This window comes from Telopea speciosissima, chromosome 10 (assembly GCF_018873765.1).
Source record: "Telopea speciosissima isolate NSW1024214 ecotype Mountain lineage chromosome 10, Tspe_v1, whole genome shotgun sequence".
Lineage (NCBI taxonomy): Eukaryota > Viridiplantae > Streptophyta > Magnoliopsida > Proteales > Proteaceae > Telopea > Telopea speciosissima.
In genome coordinates, this window is record NC_057925.1 from 32,630,124 (window position 1) to 32,639,011 (window position 8,888).

At 38.9% G+C, this 8,888-nt stretch overlaps 1 non-coding gene across 1 annotated transcript; it reads left to right on the forward strand.

Annotated features, from left to right (window-relative positions):
* The first annotated feature begins 1,223 nt into the window (after positions 1 to 1,223).
* On the forward strand, positions 1,224 to 1,330 carry LOC122644397. Its single transcript, XR_006330328.1, has one exon. It is a non-coding gene; the product is annotated as a small nucleolar RNA R71 (small nucleolar RNA).
* The last annotated feature ends 7,558 nt before the right edge of the window (positions 1,331 to 8,888 follow it).

The following is an 8,888-nucleotide window of genomic DNA, read 5'->3' on the forward strand; positions in this document are numbered from 1 at the left end:
TTGATAGAATCCAAGAGGGGGAGATTGATGCGAACTTGTTGGAACAAGTCGATCATCTCTTGCATCTTTTCACCCTGTTTACCCTGAAGGGGGTAAGACGGTGTCTAAAAGGCTTGGGGAAAAGGGACCTTTGGAATGTAAGAATCAGGTGATGGTCCCTCCATAATAGGAATGTGCAGCCCCTTCCTTGGGAACTGATAAGTGGGTTTCACAGGTGGTGCTTCAATAATGGAATCATGTATGTCGACATCACCACCGGATTTCTCTCGGGTTGACTTAGCCTCTCCCTGACCTTGAGAACTAGTGGGCAACGTCCCATTAGTAGCTAAAGATGCATCAGGTTTTTCCAGCCTTTTGCCACTCCTCAGGACTGCGACCGACTGAATTTTTTCCTGCCCTGAACCCGTTTGACTATTTGAATTACCTATTGGCTGACTTGGCAATTGGCCAACCTCCCTCCTACTTATAGCATTGGCTAGCTGACCCAGTTGGTTCTCTAGCTCATTAATGGACTAAGTATGTGAGTGAAGCAACTGTGTGTTCTACTCGAGTCCAGTTAATGCTTTTAGCACATTTTCTTTAAAGGATTGATCCTGTTGGGGTTGAGGATATGGTGGCTGTCCACCCATATAGGCATTGGTTTGAACATTAAATGGTGGCCTATATGGTGGGTTTGGAGGGTTATTAGGTACTGAGTTTCTCTGTAAAAAGTTTGAGTGGTTTCGCCATCCCAGGTTATAATTATTGCAAAAGGGATCATTACCCGGTGTAGGAAAACTTTGAGCTGTTTGCACCTGTTCCTGAACAAACTCAAGGTATTGTGCAGCCGTAGGGCAGTTTGTCACGTAGTGACTAGGGCTAGCACATAGGGCACAGGCTTCAGTCTGATTGGGTGGAGGAAAACTCGTTGGGAAAGGGGACATAGGATGCTACCCTATAGATATCAAATAGTCCAATTTCTTAGACAGCATGTCAACCTTGGCAATCATCTTTACAGTTGGATTGGTTTCATAGAGACCACCCTTCTTTGGTTGCCCTATGTGTGGAATCTCAGTCCGAGAGGCCGAAACATGATGTTGGGAATTCTCACTAAGGGTTCAAAAAGATCTCATGCTTCCGTCTCATTCTTGTGCATAGATGTTCCACTACAAAAGGAGTCTACCATCTGCCTATATCGATCACGGAGGCCATCATAAAAGCACTGGACTAACTGCCATTTTGGGATAGCGTGGTGGGGGCACTTCCTAAGTAATTCCTTGAGTCTCTCCCACGCTTCATGAAATTGTTCACCCTCTAATTAGGTGAAACTAGTAATGACTCTTCTAAGGCTATTAGTTCGGCCAATGGGGGATATTTTTTTTAAAAATTCCTATTGCATCCCCGCCCATGTAGAAATCGTAACCAAATCTAGGGAATGAAGCCAGTGTTTGGCTTTGTCCTTTAAGGAAAATGGGAATAGGAGTAACTTTCGGGCATCTTCAGAGAGGTTTTGGATTTTGACTGTAGAGCACACCTCTAAGAACTCATCAAGATGCTTGTAAGGCTCCTCATTAGCAAGTCCATAATAGGATGGTAACATCTGTATGATGCTGGACTTGATCTCATATTGAGCAACCTGAATGGCAGACAACTGAATACAAGATGCAGGGGTATAGGCAGTTGGAGTGAAGTACTCACTCAGCGGTCTTCCTGGCTGGTTTTCGTCACCTATTTTATTATTAGATTGCTCTATTTCTAAGTCAAGGGAAGTCAGGTTGGGGTGCAAAGAACGTCGACCATGCATAAAACACAACACAAGTTGAACATGCTAATTAAAAAAAAAATAATTTAAAACTAGTAAATTAAAATGTGATAACTAATAAAAAAAACACTTAATAAAAATAAAATCAGAACTAAAAAGTAAAAAATAACTAATTTAAAACTAACGAAAATACCTACTTGGTGTTAGCGGTTGCGCAATTCCACTTGCTGCCCCCGATGAACGGTTACACATATGATCTTAAGGGGCTGGGGGAATTAAAATTAAACCTAAACACCCAATCTAATGCTGGAATTAAAAAAATTACATAAAATAACCCTAATTACATAAAGTCTAGGAATTAAAAGTAAACCAAACGGACAGCTTGTCCTTACTTGATCTACTCGACTTCCTGCACAAACAAAGAGAATGTTAGGTATACTAAATTAACCTAATAAAGAGATTAAAAATAAAAATAAAAATTTTGGAATTATAAAATTAAAACTAAAACAAAGTAACACAAAACAGCTCAATCAATCTTAGAAACTGTGCTTCGGTTCCCGGCAACAGCGCCAAAATTTGATCGTGTCGTTAACCGGTCAAATATAAAACCCTAAATTAATCTAGCAAGTAGCAAGTAAGGGATCGATCTACGGGGAACTGGAAGGCTAAATTACTAAAATGATTAGATGAAAGTGATGAAAATTAAAATGCAATAAATCTGATTTTAAACTACAAACAAAAGAAACGAATCTAAGCTAACAACGATATGTAAATATGGGAGAGATAGAACCATAGTGGGATGAAAGAAGAGAGAGAGAGAGAGAGAGAGAGAGAGAGAGAGAGAGAATTTAATCTAAATTATAAATTTGATCAAAATTCTCTTTTTGAAAATATCTCTCCATCTTGGCCCCGGATGGATCCAATTCGAGAATTAAAGTTGCTTCAATTAATATTCCGGACGATATGAACCCAATATCGGATATCTTCTAAAAATTTCTTAATTTTTTGAAATTACAATTATGCCCATGGGTCTTCAGTGAAACTTCTTCCCATCTCACCCTTGATCATATGTGAGTCGATCCATGGGTAGACTGGTGCCTAGATTGCATCAAATCCTTCCTTGGTTCTGGGCTCGAGCTTGCATTTCAACTCATTTTCTGGCCCATTATTCTTTTCTGGCCCAAAAAGAAAAATCACATGTATGGACTTCAAAATTGATGTGTACTTTTAATGTAATACGTCCATCTTGCTCAAAATTCAGCCCTCTTCGCAATCATGAAAAGAAACTGGACCACTTTATGTGTAAATTTAAAGATACGATGCCCGATAGTCCAAAATAGCATGAAATCGCATAAAATGACCTAAACCTGAAAATAACAAAAAATACCCAAGGTAGCTCCATTCTAAGTAGATAAAAATACATAATTAAATGGAATAATTTTACACATAAATGTGCTCATTAGAATGGCCTCCCACATGATGTTTTAGGCCATTGGACTGATCAGACTCAGTTCTGGGTCAAGTTTCTAGTAGTGGTCGATTGGTACTGGTCCATCCAATAGACCAGTGGCAATCGACCAATAGTGTTACAGAAGCAAAAACTAAAAAGGGTTTATTGATTTGGATATGGCTTCTCACCAAAAAGTCTCTGGGTAGTAGCTTAGTGATTCCTACACAGTTTGGGTCATGGTCTTATCCAATAGACCAAAACACCATTCCCTAGAGTCAAATTGTTTCCAATAAATAGATATAGGGCTGGAATGGCATGGGTTTTCGACATGGTTCACAAAGGCTTCCCACATGATGGTTGACCAAGTTTGCATTTGGTTAAGGTTTTTGGTAGTGGTCGATTGGTACTAGTCCATCCAATCGACTAGTGGCAATTGACCAGTGATCAGCTCGAAAATTTTAAAAGCCTGCATTGTTTGGGCTTGGTTCTACTGATCTATGGCCATCAAGGATGATCAGGAAGCATAGGTAGGTTTCATCCATGATAACCAACATATCCAAACAACAAGATTGGACATGCATGGAGTTTTTGGTGATCTATAGCCCACATGGTCAAGATATATGGGTTTATACTTATGAATTAGCAGAAAACAATTACAGAGGGGTTTGATTAACTCCAAAACAATACTGTTACGTACACAAGGTAATGGATTCATCATGCACTCAAAGGAAAGCATGTCCTTCACCATAGAACATGATCGAAGCTTGCTATAGACATGAGGATTGATCATCAAAGGCTGGAAGTTATAGTTAAAACATGTATTTACTAAGAGGAAGGCAGATGATGGGTAAAAAATGGTAGATTTCGACATGCATGCAAGGATCCTAGTTCCTAAGCTAGCAATCCATGAGAGTTTCTTAAGTACGCATGATGGGTCATTGTCACACAACAAAATTAAAGGTTGATCATGCTAAAACTCATGGACAGCATGAACATCTAAGGAGAACTTGCTAAAGAAAGGTTACCTTGAAGAATCCCAAACACAAGGAAGGATCCAAGCTTTCCTCCTCCTCCTCTCCTCTCTTTCTTTCTCTCCTTCTCCTCTTTTCTTTCTTTCCATGAAATGAACAGGGGTGTGATCGAAGTGAGAGTGGGCTTTATATAGAGGCTGGCATTAAGTCCTGTTTGGCTAGGGACCATATTGACCAAAACACATTCTAGAGTCCATTCATAATGCTCATAGGCTTATAGGTGGGCCCCACATGGTCATGTTATCGGGACAATATTCCCACGGGTTGGTTGAAGCACGGGGAGATGAGTCGGGGTGCGAGACACTGGGCCCCACACACCAGGAATGAAATTTACACATGACAACAACACTGGTCCATTGGACTGGTTGATCTGGATCGACCAGAGACAGCAACAGCAAGAAAGTTTGGGTTTGAAGTGGAATTCCAGCTCACTTGGAGGGAGAATTAGAAAATGGTTTATTCTAACCAAATGAATCCATATGAGTCTAGTTTCTAAAAAATCAATAATCAAGGAAATAAATGTTCACATTGTTGAGTTATGTCATTTTAACTGAACGGGGGTCAATCTGCCCGAATAGAAGAATTCAATACATGATAGCAAATTAAAGTGGAATTCCAGATCACCTACAGACAGAATTGGACAATAGTTTCTTCTAATAAAATTAAGCTCTATGAATCTAGTTTCTAACATAATTAGAATCAAAGAAAATGATGTTTGGATGATGAAGTTATACCATTTTAATTAAACAGGGGTCAATCTGCCAGAGTAGCAGAATTTGACTTACAAGTTGGGATTTAATCATGCATGTATGGAATTGAGTTCTCATCATGACACGTGAGCGTTTGGATGATCCAAGCTCAACCGAGACTAGAACTTAATCATAACCCTAGTCAGATCTCAACCCCAAAACAGACTAAAAGCACTCTGCTGTTTTGTGTCAGATCAACCATAGACCAAGGACTTTGCGTGACCACTCACCTACATGCTTCTTAGACCTAATGTATCATGTATTCGGCTAGGGCCTTAGAAATCAAGGGGTGATACCTACCTTAGGCTATACATTTGGTGGTGAACTGTACAGTTGCAAGGAGTTGGTGTTCGCCTTCTTAACGGTATGTAGGATCTTACTACCGGGCTTGCATCATTCATCTCGATCATTGAGCTGATGCACCACAAGGCACCAGCAAGTATGGGTTCGGGTTTCGGACCTATATCCAAAAATTCAAATTAGCCTGTATTTTTGGGCTTAACAAAAGGCATCATGTAAAGTGGACCAACATTCGTCGCAAAGGCATCATATAAATTGGACCAGCATTCGTGGCTGTTTTCTTTGTTCAAGAGAAGAGGGTGCTTATCATCATTACGAGCAACCTCCGGGGGAAAGACAAAACGAGGTGTCTACACACGCTGGAGGAGAAGGGTGACACTTTCATCAGATTTTTGTTGCAAATTTTGTAGATCGAGATGGAGCAACATAAGTCTAGTTGTTGAAGCAGAACCAAAGGCATCATGTAAAGTGGACCAACATTCGTGGCTGCTTTCTTTGTCCAAGAGAAGAGGAACAATGTCTTCCGATAAAGAGGCCACAATGAGACTAACAAGTTGCGAGTCTTGTTTGATCCAAGCAGCGCCTTCCACGGGATCTGCCGGGTAAGGGTTTGAGCCATCAAGAAACCCAAACAGTCCCTGATCTTTTAAAAACGGAACAATCTGCTTTCTCCAGATAAGAAAATTGGTAGAGGTTGATTTTATAGAGAGAAAGTGGTTAGCGGCAGGAAAAGTGAGGGGCGGAGAAGTGGTGGAAGGTTGAAGAGATGAAGCTATGGAGGAGGATTGAGATCAACCGGTGGACATAGTAGCAATAAGCACTGACTAGGGAAGAAAAATTCCAGAATTATCAGAGAATAAGAGAAGAGGATCGGTATGCTCGGTGGAGCAAAAAAGTGGCTCTATTATACCATATCAATGTCATTGTATTTCCTTGAGAATCCGCTACAATGCTTTGAATACAAGTATAGTAGAGAGCCCTAGTCGGTTTCTCAAAGATTACAAGTGGATCTCAACATCTAATAAATAAGGAATTCCATATCATATGTGATTCTTGCCAAAGGATAGAAGATTTTGTCATTGAGTGTCCATATTTGAGAAGGACTCTCAATGATATATATATATATATATATATGGGCTGATGTTCTCTGTGCCGCAGCGCAACCTGTGCCTAGACTCATGGGACTGCCATTCGGGGGGCAGGGTGGTCATTTCGCCTACCCCCATGTGTTTGGGAGCAGCCTACGCTCCCGGCACAAATAACATTTGGGCTATATATGGGGGTGGGCGCAATGACCACCCTACCCCCCTGCACAGGCTGCCCATGTGCCTGGGCCCAGGTTGCGCTACGGTACAGAGAACATTCTCCCTATATATATATATATATATATATATATATATATATATATATATATATATATATATATATATATATATATACTAGTAAATATGCACGTGCAAATGCACATGTAAGCATTTGTTAAGTGGTGGTTTTATAATGTAATGAGACTTTCTAAACGTGCAAAATAGTATTAAGATGCACAAAATAGTATTTAATAAGGAGTATTTCATTTTAATTTAGAATGAGCTAAGCTAATAAGATAGGATGAACCAAAAGAGTCTGATGAGAGAGAGACAAAGAGAGAGACAGGGAGAGAGAGAGAGAGAGACAGAGAATCAAGCTCTAAGTGTACAACATGGATTAATAATCTATAAAGATCATTAAAAAAGAATTTATGGGGATAACAGAACTAGTATCTAACAAAGCCATCCTAAAGAAAATATGCAGTAAGAACTATAAAATAACAAAGAACCTATAGTCAAAATTAAACAAGTTAGATAGAAAAACAATTTTGTAAACTAATGGGTTCTCTACATCATAAAATACCAATTCCCATGACACTACCATTGAAGTTAAGATGAAAACATAGATAAGGAACTTGGTGGATTCAAACCACCATCCTCTTGAAGTATGAAATCATTTTCCACACCCCAAGTACTCTACCAATTGAGCTAAAGACCCATAATTAATACTTGTGAAATTAGGAAATGAAGAATGCTATTAACAAGAAAGATTGCCAATGAAAACCTCTACTTGCTTATTTTGCTGGTATCAATGTCGCTACACCTAATCGAATAGAGTTCAAGAATTTTAATCTATATCTTTTGAAGTCCACATATAGTTAAAAATTCAAGACTAAATCTAAATAAAAGCAAACATATCAAAAGTAAAATTAGAAATAGAGATTTTGAACCTGCAATTAGAAGATAGACAACCAAAGTATTCTTTTTGTACATGGAAAAAATAGTACTTGCACGTGCAAATGCACATATGGCCATATGTGAGTGGAGAGAAGAGATATTAGATAGGGGAGGAGAGCTTGTGGAGATGAGTTAAAGGAATTAATTTGTAAACATGGTTAAGAAGTTTCCATATATAAAAAGAAAAGAGTGTCTGAATTACCTTATAAGGTGTTCCAATCAACTCCAAGTTGGAGAAGAAAATGTAAGAGACCTCTCAATGCAAAAGGCAACTTTCTCAATGGAGATAGAGAGGAGCCCTGCAATAGGATCAAATGTTGTTGATAAATAGCATTGTGAGGCCTTAAATAGCTTCTCCCCTTCTGTAGCACTGAAAAACTATTTGAATACCTTCTCCATCCCACCTCCTTGAAGAATTCTGGCCCCACATTCAATTTTCCCTTCACAGTTTCAAACATATTGGATCCCAATCTTACTGTATTGTCCAACCAATAAAAAAAAAACATTCAAATACTTTTCTTAGTAATGTTCATGTAGATGAAAAAATGAAAAAAATAATAGGATTCCAAATGCTAAGATCAGATCCTTCGAAGACTTCATATTGTTCTCCTTTATTTTTAGATATTTCTAGTGTACATAAAAAGAGATCCTTCTTTTCCTCGTACAGATTACAAGTTGAAGATACCGAAACACCCTTTTGAGGGACCTGAAGCTTACCCATCAAACAAACCTTCATAACTGCACCACAAACCTAGACATAAAAGCATTGCCATTAAGAGTATGGGGGGGGGGGGGGAAGGGAGGCGGGGGAGAGAAATCCTAAAATCAATAGTAGGTATAGAAATGGTCAGTACAGTTTTAGGATATTTACAGAAAAGCATGTCCATAAAAAACCCTCTCATCCTGTAGCATTTACTTTTTTAAAATGAATGGTGAAGTAACATATTATTCTGCGCTCTCTCTCTTTCTCTCTCTAAGTACAAATATGAACAGCTACTTCAAAGAAATGCTACATTGTACATATTACATATAAAAGAAGTAATCCTACGAAAAACATTAATGAGTGCTTTTGGGGAATCAAACAATAAGGTACTAATGTTTTTGATGAGTACTTGTGGGAATGATTTTAAATAATGATACATAAAAAATTCTAAGACACTGCGCATGTAGATTGGATTCACATTCAGGTGTACCTAAGAAAGTAAAGAAGCTTAGCATTTGGAAAATGCTCACAAAAAATTAAAACACATACCTTCTTGTCGGAGTGATACAAAGCCGGAGAAGTAGCGGTTGGTTGTAGTGGGTCCTCATTGCTCGCCTCTTCTCTGTTTCGGTTCAAGCTTCACACAACGAGGA